The 25,891-nt window shown below is 40.2% G+C and overlaps 1 protein-coding gene across 2 annotated transcripts in view; it reads left to right on the top strand.

Annotated features, from left to right (window-relative positions):
- The window catches only part of CHST3 (carbohydrate sulfotransferase 3), a 74,318-nt gene that overhangs the window by 30,403 nt on the left and 18,024 nt on the right, over window positions 1–25,891 (top strand). For both annotated transcript variants that reach the window (XM_072131345.1, XM_072131346.1), the window contains exon 2: window positions 12,005–12,053. The gene's annotated coding sequence lies outside the window, so the exon portion shown is untranslated. The remainder of the gene's footprint in view (window positions 1–12,004; window positions 12,054–25,891) is intronic.

Below are 25,891 nucleotides of genomic sequence, written 5' to 3'. Positions count from 1 at the left end.
TCGTTGTGCATGTCAGACATGGGTCGGTAACACATTAAAAGTCCCCCGTTGTTGCTCTCTGTGTAATGGGAACACGATGGCCGCAGAGGCACAGTGCAGTAGGAAGTAGGAGTATGCTGTCACTCTGTTTTGAGCTATTCAGATGACAAGATACAATGTGACCAACACAATTATTTTTGCTAGAATAATAGAAAGGTTTGGGAACAACTGAGGCAAGGCTTCCATGTTATAGCCACTCAATATGTATCCCAGCAGTTTTACTGCCACTGATGTAACTTTAATCACTTATCCAGTTAATAGGAGATAGTTTTACTTATTTATTTGCCAGCAAAAAAGTCAACAAAATCCCAAAAATTAAAGGAAATCTACCATCAAAATCCACGATGATAAACCAGGGACACTTACTCATAGATCCAGGCACCACGATTGTGGTAATCTTATTTTTGTTACCCATGGAATCCTTCTTGGAAAAGCAACCTTCTAAAATTATTCTAATGAGCCTGAAGGGTTTCTGAGTGTGTTACCAGAGCCCCTCCGTGCTGCACAGAGTTTTTTAGGGACTATATCACCTCTGAGGTGTTTCCATCTCATGTGCCTTCCTATTAAAGTGTAGGGTTTTCTTTTATACGAGTCTTCAAATAACATTCAAGAAGTCTATGAAAAGTAGTGTTTGTGGTATACTTTCCCAAGGAAGTTTTGAACTAGAAATAGCAAATGACATGTGTTATTATACATTTGTGTTGGCACACTGTCTACTTTTGGTCTCACCTCTGTAATTTTTTTGTAACATTTTGTTCTCTGCCTGTTTTCTGTGACAGCCTTTCAGAGGTTCAGAGCGCTTTAATCTATCTATCTTCTATGCCATTGGTCCCCGCGGCTCAGCGCACAGGGTAATGAGTAGGTGATTTTGAGCCGTGTAATTTTTTGTCTCACCAACCATCACTGTGACTTCTAATCTTACAGAAAAATCCCAAATCCTGTACCTGTAAATAGTCTGCTCAACCATCAATACCAGGAACGTGTCCAGGAAAAAATGACAGGCTGTGGATTCAGGGAAGGCTGGGAAAGTAAAATAAGCAGGTGTAGAGTAAGACTTAAGAAACCGTATGACTTATTTAGACTTTTTTAAAAGTTCATTAGGGCAACTTTCAGATGTGTGTAAGTAACACAGACATAACATTTATACCTTCAGTCCTTCATGAATGATTGTATGTTTAGCTTTTTTGGCAAAAGTTAACTTTTTTTAAGTGACTTTTTACTTTCTTTTTTATAATGTTCAATGATTATATAAACCTTTGTAATCCATGGGAAAGATGAAAATCAGAATGCTACAATAATAGATTCTTGCAAAAATGATAGTGGCATCCAATAGTACTATACCAAACAGTTTAAAAATATGTCACCCTATGTGGATACCATTATACTGCATGCAACTAAATAATTCCTCTTAATGTTTAACATTGCAGTGAAATGATAGCACCATGGAGCTCCCATATATTAGTGCATTACAATTCCCCCTAAAATATTTACATAGAACCCCCAAATAAAGGAAGACATTAATATTAAACTGTGATATGAGCCTCAGTGTCTCAATGAAAAGCATTTATCTTTTTCTAATTCCTCTTATTTTTACACATTTAAATAAATATTTTGAATCCAGATGTGGACATATGCATATGAAACACATGAGTCGCAAGTTTTTCCGCAATTGGGTTAAAAAGTTTTTTTGCGCAATTAAACTTCAGTCCCAAGCAGAGGTGGGCAACAGAATGCTATGAGTAGCTGAAACCCAACAAGCCCAACACCCAAAAGAAAAAAAAATAGACAGGCGCAAAGTCCCTACACTAGTCCCTCCCTAGTGCCAACAAGAGTGCATACTGCATAGAACCTTACAATACTTTGAGCTACATTGCACCACAGAACCCTTGAATAAGTATTAATAATATAATGCATAATAATGTATTGCATTAGTAATATTAGCCATAGTGGGGGTCATTTACTAAGGGCCCGATTCACGTTTTTCCTTCGGGTTTCCCGATATTACCGTTTTGCACCGAATTGCCCCAGGCTTTGCATCGGTGCCGGCATGCAAGCGACGGAAATGGCCGTGGCATGGCCATCGGAAAACCCGACAGATTCGGAAAAACCGCTGGTGAACTCCAGTGAACTCCGACGGACTTCAGCGCAGCAACGACACCTGTTGGACATCGGGCGCACTACCTTAGTGAATCGCCGGAAGACCCGAATCAGCGTCAGAGAACCCGCCGCTGGATTGCGAATGGACCGGGTGAGTAAATCTGCCCCACTGTTCTCAGTATTATGGGGCATTGTTACATTGCCAAACACAAGTCCAATGGGATGCCAAGTCCTGTTTTCCTGTTATGACATCCACAGTATAAAGTCAATATGGCCAATATCTATTGTCCTCCATAATAATGTTTCTTCAGTTGTTGTCCTACCATTAACCAACCTCTGCCTAGAGTAGCCACCCTGCTTATTAGTAGCTTATTAGTAGAATTTGTAAGATTTGAACTACCATGGATAGGATAGTGATGGCCTTCCCTAAGGATAGTCAACAATAGCAGTATTTTTTATAATGGACCTTTTCTTTAGAATACTGGGCAGAATAGTGTTAACCATTACACGGACCCTGACATTCCATTACAATGATCTGTGAAGGTCTGTGAAAGGATAAAACGATGGGAAAGAAATTTAGAAATGACTTCATTTGGCCTGTATTCGTAATGAAATAGCTGAAGCATAAATTTTTCTGTAAAATGTTTTTTTTTAAATAATACATTGGCTCTGATATAGTATTTTAAAGGGTATGTTTTAGGCTTATGTGGACTGTTTTTTTTTTCACGCAAAATGAACATTATCTTTTATAATAAACTAAGGTTCCCATCTGAAAACACAAAACAAATTGTTCTAAAGTCCATTTATTCAATATCACAGGACTTTTAGCCCTCGGAGGATAGAACTTAATTGCTCCCAGGACAGGAAGTGAAGATGTCATGAGTCGTTGAATTTCTTAATTGACTTAGGATGGTGTTTTATTCCCATGACCTGTCCAAATCTGGGTGTGTAATCATCTACTAGCACCGTTTACACATCCCTTACTTGGTGACGGTTTAGTCCTCTATACTTGACAAATGTTACATGTATCCTCTGTGTTATTTGTAGAATAGGCTCTGCTGTAATAGAATTTGTTCAAACCTGAGAGTATTCTGAGAACCAGTGAGTTCACCGGATCTCTTTTCAAATCTTGTGCTAGGCAGCGAGCCAGGAGGCACATGCGCAAGATTTTCACATTCCCTGCGCTGCCGGCAAGAATTTGCAATTATTCTAATAATAATAATTCTTTATTTATATAACGCACACAGATTACACAGCACTGCACAAAGCATGTCAAATTGGTCCTTGTCCCCGTGGGGCTCACAATCTAAACAACCTACCTGTATGTTTTGGCGTGTGGGAGGAAAACGGAGTACCCAGAGGAAACCCACGCAAACACGGAGAGACCATACAAACTCTTTGCAGATGTTGACCCTAGCGCTGCAAGGCAGAAGTGCTACTCACTCAGCCACCGTGCTGCCATATCTACAGATTTTACACCAGAAAACTGGTGTAGAAGCAGTGATGAACCACCCCCAATGGGTTTATGTATCTGGTGGGTGGCTGCACAGCGTTTATTTCTACGCAAGTCCTACATAGCATAGGAATAAGCACAGCCAGCCACCACAGCCAGCACAGGCAGGAGTGCCTTGCCCCAGCCCACTCCCTGGCCGGCTGCGCCCCCTTCACTCCCCTTCATGCCCCCTTTGGGTGGATGTGGGGGAAAGGTTAAAATAATTGCAAACACTTGCAATAAACTGTTATTTACGAATATTTCAGGGCTTCTACACCAGTGTCCTAGCACAGCGGCCCTGACAAATACCCCTTAATGTTTGCATTTGAAACACTAAGGCTACATTCACACGGACGTATGAAAACGTCCGTATCCGTACCGTACCGTTTTTTTACGGATTACATACGGCCACATTCATTTCAATGGACAATACGTCTGACCATTTATATTGCCGTTGTTAACTCCGTTCCGTACCGTACCGTATACTGGCCGTATAAAAATATAGAGCATGTCCTATTTTCTCCCGTATTTCAGTTCCGTATGCCCTAGAAGTCTATGGGGACGTATAAAATATGGGTTACATACGTGCTGCATACGGATGAAAAACGTCACGTATATACGGCCCGTAAATACGGGACTGGAGAAATCATACGGTCGTGTGAATGTAGCCTAAGTGTACTTGTACGGTCGGTTACCCAAAAGCAACTTCTGTCCAAAAACTCGCTTTGAGCACTTGCTAGGATTTTCCAGACCAGACCTCTAATGACTGGACTGAATGGACATGATGAAATCAGTTCTGTGATTTGAGGTTTGGTCTGAGAAATTCTGCAAGTGCACGGAGTGAGTTTCTTGGACTGAATTTGCTTCTGGGCAACCATCCTAAGACTGTCCACATGCAATGTTCTCCTCTCAACTATTCCTGAACTCTTTTTCCAAAATCTTACACCAAGCCAACCTCCTCCACTTTTGGCAGTAATATTTGGTGCATGGGTATGGGCTCTAGGACTGTGGGGCCTGGATCAGGAGCGCCAATATAGACCATGATACATAGGCCAAGGGCGTCTGAAGATGCTGCGGGGAGCAGTGCTAAATTTGGGTAACAAAATTATCTTAAGAGGGTTTCCCATAAAAACCACATCCCCTACGTAAAGGATAAGATGTGCATTTGCTAAGGGTCTGACTCTGGGCAGAATAGCAGCTGATTAGAGAGTTCTATTCTCTGCTTCACATCTGCTACGTCTGCATATAGACAATATTATTCTGTATTTTATTATTCTGCATTTTTTGTTTTCCTGTTCTGTTTCATGAATACAGCCATATAATTTTATGTTCTAAGAAACAATATTGGCAGAATGCTACAAAATTAGAAACTTTATGTCTGAAAATTAATGAACCAACTATAATCATCACATTGTGATATTAAGGGACTTTCATAGGTCCCATTTTAATTTACCAAATAACACATTCAAACGTTTCTACATAAACAGCTGATGTAATAGAACCTCTATGTACAGTATGTGTTCACAGTGCACAGTACATTGAAATAATAGATCACTTATGGCTCCTTTCTCTCTACAAGATGAACTTTATTGGAGCTACTATGTAATTGGAACAACATTAATTGAAGTCCTAAGGGGATCACAGCGCAAAGATTTCTGTATAGTAACCAAAGTTTAAAGTAATGCAAAGTATACATGGCTTTTTTCCAGTTATAAAGGACTATGCTGAAAAAAATTCATACTCACCTCAGGGAGACCCCTCTTCTCTGATGTCATGTCCTGCCATGCGTTATCCAGCTGTATCCATTGTGGTTCAGCCAATTACAGACAGCTCACATCATCTCACAGCACTACAGGGATCATGATGTGTCTGCTTAGAGAATCCCTGCCCACACTCTGGAGATTTACACTGACCATCAATGAGTTATAGGAGCTAAGACAATAATAAAACTGAGTCAGGCTACATGCACACTGCCGTGTGCCCGCCGCACCATAGCACGGCGGGCACACGGCAGCGCGGGGAGAGGAGGAGGAAGTGAGCGCCGCTCACCCCCGCCCCTCTCCATAGCGACATATGCCCGCGGCGCCGTAATACAGGAAAAGATAGGACATGTCCTATCTTTTCCCAGGCTATGGAGCGGTACGATGCCACACATGTGCTGCACCCTACCGCTCCCGTAGGGTGCCGTGAGCCTATAGAAGTGTATGGGGGATGTATATCGGCCGTATATACGTCGGCCGTATATACGTCCCCCATACATGTGTGTGAATGCAGTCTCAAATTGGAAACTAAGCCGTTAAAAAGAAACAGATGTGAACGCAAAACTGAAATAAGATGGTCAGTACGCTGTCCTCAAAAATCACAGATAACATACTGAGAAAAAAGGGATGCCCTTAAGCTTACTGCCCATTCTTCCCAGCTGCCATTGAGTACCAACACCCTGCTGAACCATCAATATGTGAAATAAAGGGTCGAACACTAGGGAATGTAAAATAACAAACACCCTACACACACCTCTCTCCACGGTCCAGTCCAGCACACTCCCTGTTACCACCGGCCCCTGTTTGTGTATACAGGCTCAATGGTTGCCCAGCATCAACAGGCAACACCTGCACCTGCAGTCTGTCAAATAGAGGCCGGCGTGATGGGCACTGCCATGCTAGACTGGATTGCCAGAGAATGTTGACTATAGTGTGTTTGTTATTTTTATGTCTCCTGCTGACCCTTAACAACTCCTTTAAACATTTGCTGTATCCCTGCTATGACTACCCCCAGGAGAATTAGAATGTCTTAGTAAGGTTTATGAAGCTTTTTTCTGCTGTGCTATAAGGTGATATTTCTTTGTATTTAAGATTTTGATTTGTTGTCCTTGCTTTGAGCCCATGTGACTATATTTACATAGATAACAAGAGAAATAAAGTCGTGATGACAGACATTTGTCTGGACCTTCTGCTGGTAATTCTATAGAAGCTCCTTACAGGAGTTGCATGAGTTGCATACTGCACTACACATATAATAGTATTATTATAAATTAGGTTTAGGTAAGATTTATTACTTTGCTGAAAATATTATGGAGTTCAACAATAGTTATGTGAATTCTCCTTTGACTGCCTCCAGTTGTAAGCAGATAAATGTTTGTGCAATGTGCTCCTCATACACACATAGCCAGACAAAACTCACTGGGATTTAGTTGCCTTATAAGACTGTAGTAATGACTTTACCCAAACATGGCCACATATTTCTCCCTGACAGGGTTGTACTGCATCCAGTGTACTTGCTTTATTATTTGGCTTCTTATGCCAATAGAATAGTATTGCAAATGACGGATGTGATCTAGAATATATATTCGTATATTAACTTCACTTTAATACCTGTACGGAGTTCATGGTGAGATTTCTACATTTGTTTAATTTTACTATAGATAATTTATTAAATTCAATACAAATTTTGCCAAATTTCCCAACAATAAACAAGCCAATGTTTATTCTTTTGTTTGTCACAGTGTCCAGAGGTGTCCTCATACAAGGAGGCACAGGCGCCACCCCAACTAGCCATGAAAATTGATGGCTGTGAGGTTTATTATCTTTTACAAAATTAATAAAATAGGTTTAATAATAAATAACTGATTTTGGTCTATTCATAAAGCAAGTATAAAGCCATGCATTACCACTGGATAGCTGGGCACTGACCTGAACACTCCAAAAGTCAGTAAGAGGAAGGGGTTGCTTAGTTCTCCTCAGATGAGCAACTTCCTGCACCAGCTTTTCTTATACATATCTAATGTCACTGCTTAGTTCATGTGAAGATAGTAAAAGGAGTAATAATTAAACATACATTAACATTTTAAATGGGGGAGAAAGACAATCTGTAAGGAGAGGTCCGTGTTCTCCCAGATGTAGAAAGATCAAGACTTTGACATCTCTACTTCTTGAAATAATCTCTAGTAGGTGATGGCTGACCCTGTCTGCTCAAGAGACTCCATTGTGCATTACCAACAATTCCATAGGGACTACTTAAGACAGTGGACAAAAGGGAATGGGTAAAAAGTCCTTGCATCAAGATTTTGGCCCAGTTTTCTGGAGTAACGTAGACTAATTCAGAAAACAAGCATGGTACTCAGCTCTCGATGAACACATGATCATGACTAAGAAGCAAGTCGTCATAACACGTTAATCATGTGTATTTCTTGTGGATTTGTGATTTGTAAATCGGGATAAAGAAACCAACATTTTAGAATCCTTGGGAGTGTTCACGGAGTGCTGAATACTGTGCTGGTTATGTCTAGCGGACCTGGATTTTCTAGTCGAGCACCATTGGAAACTCTGGATATCCACACAAGGTTATCGGGTGAGATGGCTGTATTTGTTTTAGACTATCGTAGACTTACGGTGCAAATGACTCCACAGTCTTACACTACGGCAGATTTGTTTTCCAGCATCAGACACCGTGATAAATCTGGTGCAGAAGACTGTCTGGTCATAATTGGCACTTGTGTCTGACAAGATATTTTCTCCATTGTGTATAAGGCCTAGAAAAGCATTACATTTGAAGTAATTATAATAAGAGAGATGATGCAAGCCACTACCCCCCCTGGCACGGCAGATACATCAAGAGTCTTACACCTCTTGATGTATCAGCCGGTTGACTGTGCTGATGGGTAAAACTATGCCAGGCCCAATTTGGCATAGTTTTTGTAAAATTCAGGTGTGAATGTTTGTAGGTTTTAGCAAGTGCCTCTGCACGGTGCAGAAACGCCCCCACCAGCCCACTCATGCCCACATGGCGTGGAGATGGGGTTGTCGCAAAAATAATTGCCATTTCCTTCAATGCCAGACAACTGTTGTAGAAGGGATGTTAAATCTGTACTGCTTGGGCCATAAGATACTTAGTGATACTCTGTGAAACAAATCATCCATGCAAAGTGTATTTATATCCTTTATAACTAGTGTAGCATTTATGTAACTACAATATTCCCTGTGAATTGGAAGGTGGACGATTGTCATTATATAGCAATGCACTCCCAGGCACTAAAATATGTGAGTAGAACGAAGAGCAGAGAGGCATAAAATACTGATTGTTTGTTTTGTTTTTTATAACATTTTACTTTGCGACTCAGGTCATTTATATCATTTATATCCTTCCACTTGGCTCCATAACTTAATTATTCTAGTCCTATAAACAATGGCTCATTTAGTATTTTAGATTCATTACACGAGGATACGTAAATAATCTTAAAGTTAGTTTTAACCTAAAAAAATACATTAAACAGGTCATAAAAATAATGGGGCACTGCAACAGCAAAGCAATAGCACGATCTGAATAGCAGCCTTAGCCGTGGCATGAAGCAGTGCAGACGTCTGTGAAATCTGCAACCGGTAGAGATCTCCTTTGCTAGTAGAAATGATCAATCTACCGGTCCCCGATATTGATTCTTGGACTAATGAGTGTCTTAGGACAACCATTCAATCAGATGAATATTGACGACTAGTATCATATAAGCAATATGTAAGAACAATAATGTACTGGACACGCCTAGGCTAAAAATGTACCAAATGTCACATGAATCCTAACAGGACATGTAACCACTTTATACAAAGGGCTTTTATGATTCTCTAAAAATACATAATTCATAATCAAACACTGCATTCTTGATCATGTCCTCATAATAAGCATAATCTTGATCATAAGACTTGCATGGCCCAGATAACCAGAAACAATATCGCTATTGAGTCCACAGTGTCTGATTTCTTTCATAATAATAGAATTTTAGCCTCTTAAATCAAATATAGTTTTATTATAAACAAAAAAAATCCTTATCTTTAACAAGTTTAGATGAAATGAGTGTCTGTCCTCCACCTTGCGGAGACGCTATCGTTTAAAGACATTTTACATAAATCAATAACTAAGAGCAAAGGCAAGAAGCTTTTCTTTCTTGTGTTGTTCACTTTCAATTCACTGATCGGGTAGGAAAAAGAACATGGAAACAGCTACATATTGAAAGACTGCTGCTGCTTCCAGTAAGTGTTTTACTGTCTGTAAACTGTCTTAGAGTAGCACTGCTCATTTCTGCTGTACAATGTCCTTCATGTGGCTGCTGCTTGTCCGAGGGCAAGAACAGCATGGTTCTGTTTCTGTAGTCTTTTGCCTAGTATGAATCCTACATCAGTTAATCTGTAATGTATGCAAACACTAAATGAATAATACAGTCTACTAGCAAAGGTGGTAATAGTTACCAGTAAAACTACTGTCAAGCAATACTAGAAAGGTGACTGATCCTGAAAGTGTGGGGGTATCTGGGCACATGTATTAAGACTGCCATTTTGTGTACCAGTCTTGATGATTGGTACCAAGTATGCAAATATTACTAACAGATTTCAACCTCTTAGTGATCCTACCACAACGCTCGGTCAGTGTAGTGGAGATTTCAGCTATGACCATCACCATTTTTTTGATGGCCAATGCATCCCTTATCCTAGATCTCTTTGTTCCATACCCTGCTGCACCAAAAATTGATACTTTTACATGCCATGTCTGCTAAGAATCTGACACCCAGGGCAGAAAATGTTGGTCCCAATGGGTTTTACCAATGTCAACCATTTGTTCCAATGCTGATGTATCTGCCATTGGCTTATTCCTTGGTTTCCAGCATAATGAATGGTCATGCTTTGTGTATAGGGTGCAGGTTTATGCTTTGTGTGCATCTTCCAATGCAGTGCATTTAGCCATCAATACATATCATGAAAATATGAACTTTGGATAGTTTGCCTATAATAGATATATAGGCAGTCCCCAGCTTACGTAAAAGATATTTTATGTAGGTTTGTTCTTAAGTTGAATTTGTATATATATTGGAACTGTATATTTTATAATTGTAGCTCCAGACAAAAAATTTTTTGGTCTCTGTGACTATTGGATTTTAAAAATGTTGGCTTGTCCTAAGAACCAGGATTAACAATAAAGCTTCATTACAGACACATTTGATAACTGTTACAGCTGATCGTTGTAGCCTGGGTATAAAATACAGTAAGTTACCAACATCCAGAGGTCCGTTTGTAACTAGGGGTTGTATGTATTAATAATGCTAATGTTACAGGTTTTTGTGCTGGCAAATCTTTTTCCCTTGGCATTGACTTTTTGTTGGTAGCCTAGATTTATGCTGTTTTGGTTTGGCTGACTACACAAAATGTTACTAAATCGCAAAATTAACTGTTTACTTGAAACTTTTTTGAGAAAGCTATGGTTAAAAATAAATGTGGAGTGCCTGTAAGACATCAGGTAAAGATAAGATAAGGAGGCCGCTTCAGTTATGTGTATGTAACACCATATTACCAAACTCATCATACACAACTGTTTACACATTCTGCACAGATAAGATAAAAGAAAGTTGGATTTCTTTTTCTACCGTTGAATGTTAAAGAAATGATGCAAATATCAGCAACGACCTGGGGAGAGTTGGTCCTAGGATTCAAGCAACTCAGATTAATCCAGCTTTACTAAAAGTGAAATGTTAATTTATTCAACCAAATGTTAAAGAGGAATGTTTCAGAGCCACATTCAAACTCCATAAAGTTTGTAAAAAAGTTCCATTTAATTCTTTGGATGTTGAATTTTTGAGTCCGACCTCCAGAATCACTGCACCCACATTTGGAGGATTGGATAACTACAGTGCGGCTTTGTCTTCTCTGTACTCTGTACTGTTGTACAGTGTCGGCACAGGCTTTGCTCTACTGTATGTGATTTTATAAGGCATAGTCTGTATACAATAGGAAAATCTAAGGGGAGGATGCACAAAGTCTGCATTATACATGCATTTTTATATGTGAAATATGCAATGTAATAGAGTACCAGTTAGTCTTACAGATCACATGTACATAAAGAGGATCTTTTCTGCAAATTATTCATACATTTTCTGCTACACATTTCATCTGGATCTTCATCAAGTCAATGACTGAACTAAAAAATCTGCATAAACATTTGCATGAATTCTGTGCCAAAAATATATAGCAACTTGTGTATATGAACATATATATATATATATATATATATATATATATATATATATATATAGTAGATTGAAGATGATGACTATCATGAAGCTGCTGTCTATGCACAAACATACAGAAAGCTTTTAAGACAAGTCATAAATATTGAGTGTCTAGCAGAGGGCTATAAGCTTAATGCAGAGGAAAGCGGCCGCGGTGGGTTAACGTGATAAGGCAGGAAGTAGGGTTTCAACGTCAGCCTAGTGACTATTTTTATGCTAGCTGAATGGTGTAACTTTGCTCTGAATAGGAACTTGCTGTTTGGCAGAAACACTGAATATGAGACACGCAGCTGTGTGCGCTATTCTGACCTCTTTTTTTCTTCAACTTGCAGGTGCATCTTTTCCCATGATAAAAGAGTGAATTTACAGCTCATGTAGCAGGTATGTACATTTTTATTCCAATTTTCTGTTCCGAAATATATATATCACAGTCTATAACTATTCTCATACATAAGGAGGAAGTGTAACCCATTCTCATATCGGCTAGAAGCAAATAACTTTATTACACTTGTTTTTAGTTGCAAAATAAAATATTTTAAGTAACTTAATTTTAGTAAACTTAAAAATTAAGTTACTATTAACTCCAAAGGGATTTGACCTATTTGCAGATTTTTTTTGCATTACATTCTTTTGCAATGAATAAGCTGTAAAAGTAAATGATTTGTCGAACACATTGGGGTCATTTATCTTAAAATTTTCTCTTTTTTTTCTCTTATTTTTTCGGCTATTTTTTGGCACATTTGATATTTTTGCACCCAAATTTTCGACTTTTCCACTTGAAATAATTTGCCATGCAAGAATTTTCCGGTGTTGTGCCTGATATATATTTAAAATCCAGATGTGGATGTATGAAAATGTCACAGTTTTGGAGCAAACCTTGGTTTAAAAGTTGCAAATAAACTCCAGTCCTGAACCGGAGTAGAAAAAACTTTAGAATGTGTTGCAGAAGAGTTTGAGACCTTTGTGCAACTTTTTAGTTAAAAGTCACAAACACCCTATAGACTCAAACATTTGGGTCCTAACTAAATAAAAAAGACCCCATTGAGGGTCATTTATCTTTGTTTTTTATACTTTTATGTTATATTTGTGACTTTTTTGGTTGTGATGAAACTTTTTTACTCGCCCAGCAAAGTTCATCCTGGCCTAGCTTTATACTATTGCATTTGGAATCCAGATGTTGACGTTTGAAAAATTCACAAATTTTTTCTAGAAAGGGTAGCTCACAAAATGTGACTTTTGTGCAACTTTAAAATTAAAAAAATAAAGTCGACACAGACTCAGATATTAGATTTTTCACCCTCAAACACCCACTAAAAAATAAATTAAAAATACAGAGACCCATTACCAGGGTAAAGATAAATTGGAAAGACATTTCGAAAGCAGTAACTTTTACATCTTTCTATTAATGTCATTGACTTAGAAGACTTTTTTCAAGTTGAACTGTCATTTTTATGTGTGACCTTTTGAGAGACCTAAGAGTGGAGAAAGCCACAGCACTCGGTACGGTTCAATTCCAAGTCGTCTTTATTATAGCATCATCAGGCATAAAATTGCAACGTTTCGATTCCAAATGAATCTTTTTTTTGAGAGACCTTTAACTTTGTAAGCTTTAATTTTTTGTACCCTTCACTTTCACACTAGTTGGCAGTCTACTGCATTAGTCAATGCTTATGGTAGGTGCCTGTAGGGCCACGAAATGTAGCAGGCGTGCACTACGACCACATTGTGTGTCCGCATCGGATGGCTTCTTCGTGATATACAACTGACTATATGTGAGAGTAGCTCAAAAAGACGGTTACATGCCATATGATTATGAACGGAGCTCACTTTTACAGTGAAGTTTTTGAATACAATTTTGCAACTAATTTATTGGTGTTTTATTTGCATCAATTACGGAGCACAATGTAAACTGCAGTGGGGTGTTTTGAAGGAGGACACATCACAAGTCCAGACCTCATCTGTCAGAAACTCTAAATGTTGATATGTTTTAATATGATCACATGTATATTATTCCTTACTGGTGCTATAAGTGAGCATCAGTGCCAGACTGGACTAAAGAAAAGGACTTGAGTCAGCTATGGGAATGGTCATGTTTTATATTAACAATCCAGTCCTTTGTTCAGAAGAAGCCATTTTTCTGCAGAGTATCTCCCTCTTTTTATTAAAGTTATGCTAAGCTCATACAACTACTTACATATATGGGAGTTCTGTGACGATGCCAAGTGACAGTTATTCCATGTATGTGACAAGCCAAATGCAAAACCTCCTTAGTATAGGTTTACATGGAAAGTGTGTCCTTAGTCAAATGGCATCAACAGTGTCCATAAGCTGCATTATCTCGGTTTCCAATTTAAAATTGAAGAATTTGTATGAAATCTTAATATGTAAGTTAAAAGTTTGCTTTAGTATTAAAATTGTACCTTAAAAGCAAGTCCTGGCAAGTGTTGGGGCCCAGAGCTGGTGGGGGACCCACATTAGGCTGTGCATAATGAATCCATGGGGGTGAGGGAGGCTGTATCTAATGAATTCATAGGGTGTAATGGGGCTGTATGTAAAATAACCTCCCTTCCCCTCTCCTCCTTCATTACTTATCCCCTCCCTTCCCCTCTTAGACAAATGATAGGAGATAGATAACTAGACAGATAGATGATAGATACATAGACAGGAGATCAGCATTTTCACGCCCGCATTCAACCAAGGGGTATTAAAAGAGGGGGGCCTACAAAAGTCCACATGAAGGGGGCCCATTTAGGACAGGGTTCCATGGGTAAATGCCAGTTTGCCTCCCCCTAAAGCCGGCCCTGATTTACGGGCCCAGAACTTGTTTGCTGAAATTGAAATTTACTCCGGCTCCGGAAGTTGGTTGTGCAGAGTGTCTGTGCCATGGCCTGCCTTGTGTCCTGCAGAGCCAACTATTTAATAAGTGGCACCAGTGGCTCAAAGGGGTCAGAAAGTCACAAAATTTGTGTTGTGTGCCTGGACTTTTTCATGCCTTATTCACCATAAGGCATTATATATAACACCAACTTATTCTACTTTTATCAGTATTTAAATGACATAGCGTTATATTATAATCCTATTGTCACCCGTGCCGCCCTGCCCCCGCCAGCGCATCTCACCCGTCCCGGCTCCTGGCTCGCTCCCCTCTGCTGTGCGCGCGTGTCCCCGACTGCTAGGCACCTTCTCCAAATTTAAAGGACCAGCGCGCCATTAATTGGCGCTGGCCATATTGCCCAATTCTTCATAAGCCTGCCTCTTCCTGCAAGCCTTGCCGGATCTTTGTGCCTCATAGAGAAAGCTTCCAAGCGATTATTCCTGCGTTCCTGTGTATTCCTGCGTTCCTGTGTATTCCTGTGTTACCCGAGTTCCTTCGTGTTGCTGTGTTCCGTGTGCCTGTGTTCCCGCTCCCACCTGCCTGGACCTCCCATTGTTGACCTTGGACTTGGACTTGACGTTGCATCTATGCCGCCTGCCCTGACCCTGCCTGGACCTGACTACGAGACTGTCATCCGCTAAGGTACCTCGACCTCGGCTGCCACCACGGGCTAGTCGCACCTGTGGAACGACCTAGTGGTATCCTGCCGCAGCAAGTCCAACCCGCTTTGCGGCAGGCTCTGGTGAAAACCAGGTGCCGCTTGGGCTCCAGTCCCAGGTGTCGGCTAGTTCCATCTGCCGCGGTGGTCCAGAGGATCCACTGATCCTGACACCTATATATTCTAACACTGAAGTATTTTAAACTTGGCAAATTCATCAAAAAAGTTTCCTGAACTAACACACTGAATATGAATAATATTAAGCTGAAGACAGCTGTAATCTCTGGATAATAAGACTCCAGCTGTGTTCATTTTGTATGGTGTATTTATTTATTTTATGTTGCCATATATTCTGGGCCAAAATAATCTGAACACATTTAGGGCCAGCTAGTTTTATCCTCCAAGACCTCAAGATTTCCCACCCCTATTCTGATTGTCCTTAAAAAAAAATATATATATATATATATTTACTCTGACATCTCTGTAGGCCTTACTTTTTTTAAATACAAGTTAAACCTGGTTCATTATATGGCATCGATATTATTCTGCCCTGTGAGAGCCATCAATCTAAAGAATTGTTCTTATATTTTGTTTTCTATGTATCTGCCTTTTATACAAAGCTTTCACACATCAGATGCCCATTATGTAGACACAACTATAACTTTTCTGTTCACCATGTGGGGAATTTATCAAGAGCACACACCTTGCTGGATATGTTAAGTTTAAGTTTCTAAATGCAAGCACCGCAAGTACCTCAGATTTTTTTTGTAATGTGTGGTAGGGTGGGGGGCAGAATATTAGGTAATTTACCAATATACATCTATTATTAGTTCTGCTCTGATTTCTTTATATGTAAGGTGAAGCCTCCTGTCTTTTACCTCATTAGCCAGACATTCCTGACCATAAAATGGCTGCAGGTGGAGGGTCATGTGATCTCCGTGTGCATGTATGTATGTATGTCCACTAAACGAATCTGCACCATCCCGTTTACAGTCACCAATTTTGCACAGCTGCTATCTGTGACTCAGGGAACGTCCAGGTTTTGAGCCCAAATTTTCACCCTGCACTTTCCAAAATACACTTATTACCCACCATATAAAGAAGCCATTGTCTGCTGCTGCTGCTGCTGTGGCAGTTGGAAGCCGTGATTGGTTGCTGTTCTGCCACAGGTCATTTATATGAGCTCCGAGCTGTGATTGGTTACTATAGGCAATAAGTATGAAACGCTTATATGTGAGGTAAGATGGATAGGGATACAGACATAGGGTGATATTTATCAGAAGTGTCTGAGTTAAAACAGTCACTGGAACGAGAGTGTCATACACAGACAGTCAATGGAATGAGAGTGCTCGAGACCGACAGTCACTGGAATGAGAGTGCCCGAGACCGACAGTCACTGGAATGATAGGGCCCAAGATCGGCAGTCATTGGAATGAGGGTGCCCAAGACCAACAGTCACGGGATTGAGAGTGCCCGAGAGCGACAGTCACTGGAATGAGAGTGTCCGAGACAGACAGTCACTGGAATAAGAGTGTCCGAGACAGACAGTCACTGGAATAAGAGTTCCTGAGACAGAAGTCACTGAAAGAGTCTGCCAGGGACAGTCACTGAAAGATACTGCCAGAGACAGACAGTGTCAGTGACTGTCTGAGACAGTCTATAGATACAAAATATTTTTGATAACATATTCTATTTTGTTGCAGCTAAGAGCAGTTATTTACTATACCAGGCAATGATGGGAACGACAGCTAGTCTAATATATAAAGTTGAGTGTATGTGTGTGTGTATGCATGTATGTCTGCTAAAGGAATCTGTACCGTTGCGTTTACAATCACCAAATTTTGCACAGACATTGCCTGTGACTCAGGGAATGTCACAAACCAGATTTTGAACCGAAATTTCCACCCTGGGTTTTTCAGAATACAACTATAAGCCACCGTATACAGGAGACATTGTCTGCTGTTGCTGCTGTGGCGGTTGGAAGCTGAGCCGTGATTGGTTGCTGTTCTGCCATAGGTCATTTATATGAGCACTGAGCTTTGATTGGTTACTACAGGCAATGGGTAGAAGACACTTATGTTGGAGGAAAGACTGATAGGGATACAGAGATAGGGGGAGAGTTGTCAGAAATGTCTGAGGTAAAACTGTTCCAGTTGCCCATGGAAACCAATCAGAGATCAACTGTAATTTTATAAACAGCTGTGCAAAAATGAAACTTGAGCTATGATCAGCAGTTCTGCTCTCAGACACTTCTGATAAATCTCCCTATAGACAAAGTGACAGTCGGGGACAGAGACAGTCACTGAAATGAGGCTGCCAGCGACAGCCGATCACTGAAATGAGACTGCCAGCAACAGCCAGTCACTGAGATGAGACTGCCAGCGACATCCGATCACTGAAATGAGACTGCCAGCAACAGCCAGTCACTGAAAGAGACTGCCAGCGACAGATGGTCACTGAGACTGCCAGCAACAGACACTTAAATAGACTGCCAGCGACGGACAGTGACTGAAAGAGTCTGCCAGCGACAGTGACTGAAATAGACTGCCAGCGACAGAGAGTCACTAAAAGAGACTGCCAGTGACAGTCACTGAAAGAGACTGCCAGTGAGAGACAGTCACTGAAAGAGAGGCAACGCCGGGAGCTACAGCTAGTACCATATAATAATATATTTAGCAAATTTCCTTATAATCTGTAAGTGAGCTGTTATGTTTAGGCTCCTGTTAGCGATCTAATACAAACTCTGAGAACAAAAAATCAGGCTGCTGACCCGAACCAAAGAAAAAAGCAAATGTATTTTTTGGCCCGGAGCATGCTGACGTTTTTTTGGCCGGTTGCAATAATTGACTTTAGTTTCTGTACCATTGAGCAGGACTAGTGCAAGTAATGAAAGTAACCGCTCCTGCAATCCTTGGATCTATTCTGAACAACTGCAGCGGACACAAAGAACAAGTGCAAGTCATTTATCTAATGATAAAGAGGCCTGGCCAGGGATACTGTAATATCGACTTTCCTTCCTTTCCAGGTGCACGCTTAGATTTATCCTCGCCGAGGCTTACTGCAGGTGCCAGCTCTCAGAGATGACTTTGTATAGAAATAATGAGTCTTTCATTGAAGATATGTTAAAAATAATCAAATTTTTTGCATTAATTCAAAGTACATCTCTTAGACTCATTGAGGAGCATTTATCAGGTGTACTATGGCAGATATTTCCCTCTCCGCAACCCTCGTTCAGGTATGACACAGAAAGGCAAAGGTGGACTTGGCATAGTAATATTCAGAGCCTCTTCTTACATCCGACGTGTTCCACAGAAAAAGGGGTCGGGTTTTAATCAAGACTGGCACATGGCGCTTCATCTCTTGATAAATTCCCTCCTTACATCTGTAAAAGATATGATTAATAGTATTTCTGTATATACTATGCAAATATGAGCATTAAGCCGCCTTTATTTGGCTTTATGTGCCTTTGTCATTTTTCCTTTGCAAACGAATATTAGTAAATACCTGGTACTATTTATAATACCTTCTTCAACTGTGTACCACGTTCACAGGGAGAAACAGGTACCTTCTCCAAACCACAGACAAGGCAACTTGAAGCTGTACATTAGTGAAAAAGTGCTTCTAGGTGCTGTCAACTAAGTTTTAAAAGTTTGTCTGTGCTCATATATTGAAGGAAGATAGGAAACAAAAACATAAAAACAAAGGCATTGGTGTCAAGGAGTTATTAACAGTTACAGTTTAAATGTCCACAAATGGTTCCTAGCCTGTACTGGAAGTTTTTGTGGAAACGGTCAGGACTGCTGTCAGTTCAATCTATCTATGTTACATCCATATGTTATCCACAGATTCTGTTGATCCGGACAGTTATTCTCACCGCCATGATCTGCCTGGTCTCTTCCAATTGACATGTCAGATGGACCATAAACAATGGCACATGGCTTGTTATTTGGGGCCTGCATTCACACACAGGCCAAAGAGTTATTCTGACCACCAATTGGCATCAGTCTTGCAGGTATTTTGCCTTCTTCTTAATAGGTTGGACTTGATGGACCTTATTTACTATGTTCCACTGTTAAAAGTTTTGTGCAAAGGACACAGTGTGGGAAATTCACTAAGACTGGGTCCAGTTTCTTAGTAGATTGGGCATAAACTCCACCAGTTCAGACCTGCCATCTATAGTAAATCATCTATAGTAAATCCAGCAGTCCAGGTGTTCACACCCCTACCCATCCCTAGCATGCTCCTCACCCTGACATGCTGAAAATGGCACGCAGGTCGTGTATTCCGGGAAACTGTCCGACAGAGGAAAATGTATGTTTCTGGAAGAGAAGGCGTAATGAATCTCCCGTTTGCCGTCTGTTTTTGTGTGTAGGCTCACACACTAAGGCCGCATGTACACGACCATGTGCAGAAGCTCTTAGCTAGCCATAAAACTGTGGCTAGTTGATGGCCTCCCAAAGCCTTCTATTGTGCATGTGTCGCTTTCCCTCTCAGGTCCGACGGAGTTCACCTTATTCTTCCTGGTGCATGTAAGTGCATTGTCTTGCGACACAATTTGAAAGTTAAATCCCGCGCTCGGTCCGAATCAGTCTGATCATTCGATGGCACGCCCCCCAACTTGTGTCACATGGAAGCCACCGCAGCTGCAATAGAAACCGATTGTGCGCGACACAATCCCAGCGCAGACACCTATTAAATACCTGTCATAGCCGTGCAATCCCCAAAAATGGTGCAAAGTCCAACAAAAGTGAGTAAAACCCATATTAAATAAGCCCCAATGTGGTGTGCATGAGTCCTTACATGGCAGAGACCACAGAGCAGAATAGAAAAAAGTTGTACTTGCTATAATTTCTTTCTCAGGAACAGTAGGTCAGTCAGTTAAAATGGACATATGAAAAGCCGCATTGACTATAATGGGTCCCTGTGTTGTCCTTTTTTTTAGCTTTCACAAAGATAGAAAATAGGATAGAAAATTGTAAAGATGTATTATGAAATTTCTCAGCAGAAAATTTTCATCCTGTAGATTGAATGGTGTTAAAAGGTTGAGATTCCCTTGAATATAAGTAATATAAGAAGTGATGACATGAATTTCCTTCTCTGTTCATAAGGTAGCCCACAGTATTTCAAGGGAAAACATTTTTAGTTCCTTTCCAGCGATTCCGTATGACTTTATCTAACAATACGTCTAAATTACATCGGAATGAAACGGAAACTTAGCATTTCTTATCTGTAGACAAGAAGTGCACAGATCTCTCCCGGATGCCACTGGAATACCACTTTCTGTGTAATTGGAAGTCTTTGAGATGTTTGCTCCCTCACTGCAGTAGGCTTGGTCATGCTTGGGAATTCTGTGATTAAGATCTAAACACAGAAGGAAAAGCGCATTATGACTAATGTCCTGTCTTTGAACTACACGGCTTGGCAGTGCAGCAAAATACCTATTTAGAACAGATTTGGTTTCCCAAATGTTTTAGAAAATTGTCACAGGGGAATTAGATCAGTTCTTTTTCTAGGAAGACAGAACTGATACGCAACAAACGTAGTCACTTAACTTACTTAACCCTTTGAATAAATAGTGGGGCACATTTACTTAACCCGTCAGCGGAGTTCACTGAAAGTGCATTGTCCAACTATAATCCAGTGTGCCGCGATTCACTAAGTTTGTGTGCCTGATATCCTGCATGTATCGCCTCCCTGCTCAGGTCCGACAGAGTTCACCATCTTTTTAGTGGTGCATCTAAGTGCTTGGGTTTGCGACACAATTTGAAAGTTAAATCCCGAATCAGTTGGATTGTCCGACAGCATGCACCCTAAATTGTGTTGCATGGAAGCCAGCGCAGGCGCACCAAAAAAAGGGTCACATGCGCCACAATCGCAATGCACCTGCTACTTTTCCCATTGCAGATAGGGCTGATAGTCTGAAATGTGTCAAAAAGCCGTACAAAGCCTAAGTAAATGTGCCCCATTGTGTTTAGAAAAGTATAGTAGTAGGCCATGTCTCCTGATTAGAGATGAGCGAGCACTAAAATGCTTGAGTGCTCGTTATTCGAGACAAACTTTTCCCGATGCTCGAGTGCTCGTCTCGAATAACGAGCCCCATTGAAGTCAATGGGGGACTCGAGCATTTTTCACTGAAAGAACAGATTGAAAGAACACATTGCAGATGTTTCCATACATCTGCAATGTGTTCTTCACACATTGTTCTTCACATACTATTGTGAAGAACACCCTTGGCGCACGATGCCTGCTCCAGCCCCGCTACGATGCTCCAGCCCCGCTCCATTGCCTGCTCCAGCCCGCTCCATTGCCTGCTCCAGCCCCGCTCCGATGCCCGCTCCAGCCCTGCTCCGATGCCCGCTCAGGCCCCGCTCTGATGCATGCTCCGGTGCCCGCTCCGGTGCCTGCTAGAGCCCTGCTCCGTGATGCCCGCATACCTGCTCCTCCATGCCCGCTCCAGCCACGCTCCACTTCAGCCTCTGCTCCTGCATGCCTGATCCAGTGTCGGCGCTCATGTCTTCGGCCAAGTGAGCAGATGTTCCGAACATCTGCAATCTGTTCTTCACTGTGTTCTTCACTGTGTTCTTCACTTAAATAATCCTGTGTTCACTGTTTTTATTCTATTCTTCACTGTTCTTCACTGTCTTTTCTTAATTAAATGCTCGATCTCGAGCAGGGGAAATACTCGTCCGAGCAACGAGCCGTTCCGAGTACTCTAATACTCGAACGAGCATCAAGCTCGGACGAGTATACTCGCTCATCTCTACTCCTGATCCTTCAGTGTTCAGAGCAAAATTATATCTTTTGGATTGCCATTTCATACTGCAACCATTATAAAGGCATCAATTGAAGTTCAATGTGGTACCAAGACACTACAATTATTTTAAACATAATCTAACATCAAAATCACACATCATAAACCAGAGACACTTACTCATAGATTCAGGAAACTGTGGTGACTGTGGTGATCTTCTTATTTCGGCTATCTATGGCCTACTTCCTTATAAGATCAACTTTTATTATGCCATTGATCCCAACACTGTCTCACTCACCCCTGCTCCCTTAGTACTTGTTTAGTGAGATAAAACTCCAAGGACTGTGGCCACAGTTTTTGTTCTAGGGTACCATGTGCCTTTTAGTGATTAGTGAAATCTGTAAAAAGTGCCATTTTCAGCAAATTTTATGGCATAGGTAATCATTAAGCTCCCTATCAATTCTTAACTCTGTATGCAGTAAATAATAGCATGTACAAAATGGCAGCCCCTCCCCCCCAAAACCATATACATAAAATGGAGTGTAACAAATCTACCTAAAAACTAATTTAAAAAATCACAAAAGTAAGACTATATAAATAGAATTTTAACAGACTTGGAACACAAAGACAGACACAGACCGTGAGAACTAAAGCGGAACACACTAGATATTCCCTACCTACTCTCCTCATCCTAATTATGCTCTACTCCAGCCTTGTCTTCCCCAGCATAAGCCAAGAACACCATATTCACTGTGTTGTCCCTGACAGGCAGGAGTAATCAATTGCTGCACCATCCCTGGTCATCTTGCTCAGGTTGATTAGTCCTGTCTGCACAGTTCAGTAAGCTTCACCGAGCTTGTAGTTGTAGCTAATATTTTTGTTTTAGCAAAACTACTTAGTTCAGGGATTAAACAAGATATGTTTCTGCATCATAGTAGAGAAACCACTGGGCAGAGATGAGCAGGTTCTTGCAATATACTACCTTAAATGTTCCAAACATGGGACTTTGATGTAGTTTCTGTATGGTATTCATACACTCTGCACATGTGCGGTTGATGTTTTCTCCAGGAATTACAGTTTCCTCTCAAGGTCTAAAACATGCCGCTAGGTTAATTGACTTCCTTAAAAATGTATCCCTAGTGTATATGTGTAAGGAAGTGAAAATGTAAACCAATATTGGGCACGTATTCATAGATGCTTGTCAACTTTGAGACTGTCAAATATATATTTGTATTGTATAAATGAATAAACTAAACAGATTCCAGATCAGAAGCCAATTAGTAAAGTGTCAGATCAGATAACAGCGCGACACATGAACTCTACACATGTTCTCAGAAGGTGTGATATGAAGGCTGGGAGTCCTTAATGAAGACTAGAAATGAGAGTAGTTGGTTTTACCCATTAATCAGTCAGTGGTTTATTCATAGAATATATATGTCATTTTGGGTTATTGGCAATCTTTGAACTTATAGATTCAAAAGCCAAAATTCTCAGTATTACGTAGAAAATGTTATCTTGGCAAGAAATCGTACAACATATGTTTCCACGATGACCGCAGTCCTAATGACAAACCCTGCTTCAGCTTCTGTTTTCTTTCCTGGAGTGTCTTTCTGGTAAATATCTAACAAATGTATCTTATAAGGAAACGCTTCATCTCCGATCATGGTATGTGACAATGTGGTAGAACGGAAATCCTTTGATAAACAGTTGAAATTTGCCATACAATTATCACCAAAGGTTTTCCTGATTGACTGTTTAGATTACAGACATTAGAGGGGCCCCTTTGACATTAAGGCTAATAAAGCAGTTCAATTGCTCATTTGGCTAAATGAACAATAGTATGACATCATAGTGGGAAAGTATGGGAATATATCACAGGTTAATAAAATTCAGAGAATAAAAAAATTAAACAAAAATTTATGAGAAAATAAAGCTTGATTTAAATAGTACATTACATTACTGTGGATGGTGCGCCTTTATCAGTACTCCTTTAACTTTTCTACTTACTTGTGCTTGTTTTTGTGCTATGTATTTGAACCTCTAATATTTTGTGGACCAAGGAAGGGAGTGGACTGTGCCAGGCGTCTGAGTGGGCCACCCCTTGCCGGGACATTAAGTATAGCCTGAGCCCCTTTCTAATGCAGGATATAGCACAATTGTACTGACAGGGCCTGATGTAGGATTGATCGACCACACATTTGTCACAGATATTAGTATATCCAGCGGGACCCATGAGGTGGGGGAGGGGGGCATCAAGCACTGGCGGACATTAAATTCCACCTTATTTTTATATCATTGCCTTATAAGTCTGAAAACATGAGTTATATTGTCTTGCATAATAGTGAGTACCATATTGGATACCCAATGCAGATTAAATGTTATTTGTCACCAAATAGCTGCTATAACAGAACCAAAAAAATGGGCTTACAAAGGGTCATGTCACACTGAAAATCTACCTACAAGAAAAAGATTTTTTATTTCCTTTCATAAGTATCTATAAACTAGGAGACAATGATGACTTTGGGGAGATTTACAATGAAAAGACATGCAAATATCCCCACCCACATCAGTCCAGGGGCTTTTCAAGAAGACGGCACAAATGCGTTTTTTTTACCAATTTCACTGCATTTGGAATTTTTTTCCCGTTTCCTAGTACACGGCATGGAATATTCAATACCATCTCTATGAAGTGCAATTTGTTACACAGAAAATAAGCCGTCACACAGCTCTGTACATGGAAAAATAAAAAAAGTTATGGATTTTTGATCATGGGGAGTAGAAAATGAAAAGGAAAAAACAAAAAAGGGCCAGGTCCTGAAAGGGTTAAAATAAAAAAAACCCTATATAATCAACCTCCTCAACCTATCAGAAACAGCTTTTAGGAAGATTGTTAACCCCTTGAGATCTTTATAGTAATTGAATCAAAATGGAGGTGAAATTTAGAATGGTCAAATTTTGTCGGTTATACAATTTGTTATGTCGGTTATGTTCAGTTAGCCCTAAAATTTACACATTTCCAAAATATAAAAAGAGAAAACCCACCATACAATTTGTTCTGCAATTTCTCCCGAGTATAGGGACCCCCCTACACATGGCCGTTACATGTTTTATGGGCGCACAGCGAGGCGCAGAAGGGAAGGAGCGCCCTGCGGCTTGCAGGATTTTAGTTTTTTTATTGGCCCCTTTTCTAGGCTTTAAAATTTCTGCTTTTTTGTAATTGGGGCCATGTGACGGCATTTTTTTTGCTTTTCCAGTGTAACCATTTTAGGGTTGGTATCCCCTACTGTTGAAAATTAGGAACTTTTTTTGGAGGGCGGGAGTAGAAAAGCATCAATTCTGTACTTGGATTTTTTACTTTTTTTTCAGTGTTCACCGTATGGTTTAATAAACATGTTATCTTTATTCTATGGGTCGATACGATTATGTGGATACCAGACTTGAATATTTTTGCCAAATAAATACCTGGGGAAAAATCTATAATTTTTACATTGTCGTCTTCCGAGTGGCATAACATCTTTACATTTTTGGTTATGGAGCTGGTTGATGGCTTGTTTTTTGTGGGACATGTTGTACTTTGCAACAGTATCATTCTGGAGTACATTTGATTTTTTGTTCACTTTATATTGCATTTTTTGTGGGATTCAATAGGTAAAAATCATAATTTTTGGCGGGCTTCTTACAGTTTTTTTTTTTTTACGCCGTTCAACGTGCGGGTTCAATAATGATTTACTTTTATTCTACAGGTTGTTACAGACGGGTTTTTATCGATTTATTGCTTCATTTTTTATTGAATAACATTTTTTTTTACTTTTTTACTGTTTCCACCATGGGACATGAACAAGCAATTATCTGATTGCTTATTCATGATAATACTCTGCAATACTGATGTATTGCAGGGTATTAGCAGTGTCAGCCTATGCACATTCATAGACTGA

The sequence above is a fragment of the Engystomops pustulosus genome, chromosome 11, assembly GCF_040894005.1.
Source record: "Engystomops pustulosus chromosome 11, aEngPut4.maternal, whole genome shotgun sequence".
In the NCBI taxonomy this organism is placed as follows: domain Eukaryota; kingdom Metazoa; phylum Chordata; class Amphibia; order Anura; family Leptodactylidae; genus Engystomops; species Engystomops pustulosus.
Note: the sequence above shows the minus strand (reverse complement) of the source record. Positions and strands in the feature narration are given on the sequence as shown.